The following is a 1,646-nucleotide window of genomic DNA, read 5'->3' on the forward strand; positions in this document are numbered from 1 at the left end:
CCACTCGCTGTGTGAATCTGTCTCTCTCACTCTCAGACAGAACATTCCGGATCCTAACCACTCGCTGTGTGAATCTGTCTCTCTCTCTCTCAGACAGAACATTCCGGATCCTAACCACTCGCTGTGTGAATCTGTCTCTCTCACTCTCAGACAGAACATTCCGGATCCTAACCACTCGCTGTGTGAATCTGTCTCTCTCACTCTCAGACAGAACATTCCGGATCCTAACCACTCGCTGTGTGAATCTCTCTCTCTCTCAGACTGAACATTCCGGATCCTAACCACTCGCTGTGTGAATCTGTCTCTCTCTCAGACAGAACATTCCGGATCCTAACCACTCGCTGTGTGAATCTGTCTCACTCTCAGACAGAACATTCCGGATCCTAACCACTCGCTCGCTGTGTGAATCTCTCTCTCTCTCAGACAGAACATTCCGGATCCTAACCACTCGCTGTGTGAATCTGTCTCACTCTCAGACAGAACATTCCGGATCCTAACCACTCGCTGTGTGAATCTGTCTCTCTCACTCTCAGACAGAACATTCCGGATCCTAACCACTCGCTGTGTGAATCTGTCTCTCTCTCTCTCAGACAGAACATTCCGGATCCTAACCACTCGCTGTGTGAATCTGTCTCTCTCACTCTCAGACAGAACATTCCGGATCCTAACCACTCGCTGTGTGAATCTGTCTCTCTCACTCTCAGACAGAACATTCCGGATCCTAACCACTCGCTGTGTGAATCTGTCTCTCTCTCTCTCAGACAGAACATTCCGGATCCTAACCACTCGCTGTGTGAATCTGTCTCTCTCACTCTCAGACAGACCATTCCGGATCCTAACCACTCGCTGTGTGAATCTGTCTCTCTCACTCTCAGACAGAACATTCCGCATCCTAACCACTCGCTGTGTGAATCTGTCTCACTCTCAGACAGAACATTCCGGATCCTAACCACTCGCTGTGTGAATCTGTCTCTCTCTCAGACAGAACATTCCGGATCCTAACCACTCGCTGTGTGAATCTGTCTCTCACTCCCAGACAGAACATTCCGGATCCTAACCACTCGTTGTGTGAATCTGTCTCTCTCTCAGACAGAACATTCCGGATCCTAACCACTCGCTGTGTTAATCTGTCTCTCTCGCTCTCAGACAGAACATTCCGGATCCTAACCACTCGCTGTGTGAATCTGTCTCTCTCGCTCTCAGACAGAACATTCCGGATCTTAACCACTCGCTGTGTGAATCTCTCTCACTCTCAGACAGAACATTCCGGATCCTAACCACTCGCTGTGTGAATCTGTCTCTCTCTCAGACAGAACATTCCGGATCCTAACCACTCGCTGTGTTAAACTGTCTCTCTCGCTCTCAGACAGAACATTCCGGATCCTAACCACTCGCTGTGTGAATCTGTCTCTCTCACTCTCAGACAGAACATTCCGGATCCTAACCACTCGCTGTGTGAATCTGTCTCTCTCACTCTCAGACAGAACATTCCGGATCCTAACCACTCGCTGTGTGAATCTGTCTCACTCTCAGACATAGAACATAGAACATAGAACAATACAGCGCAGTACAGGCCCTTCGGCCCACGATGTTGCACCGAAACAAAAGCCATCTAACCTACACTATGCCATTATCATCCATATGTT

This window comes from Scyliorhinus torazame, chromosome 29 (genome assembly GCF_047496885.1).
Source record: "Scyliorhinus torazame isolate Kashiwa2021f chromosome 29, sScyTor2.1, whole genome shotgun sequence".
In the NCBI taxonomy this organism is placed as follows: Eukaryota; Metazoa; Chordata; class Chondrichthyes; order Carcharhiniformes; family Scyliorhinidae; genus Scyliorhinus; species Scyliorhinus torazame.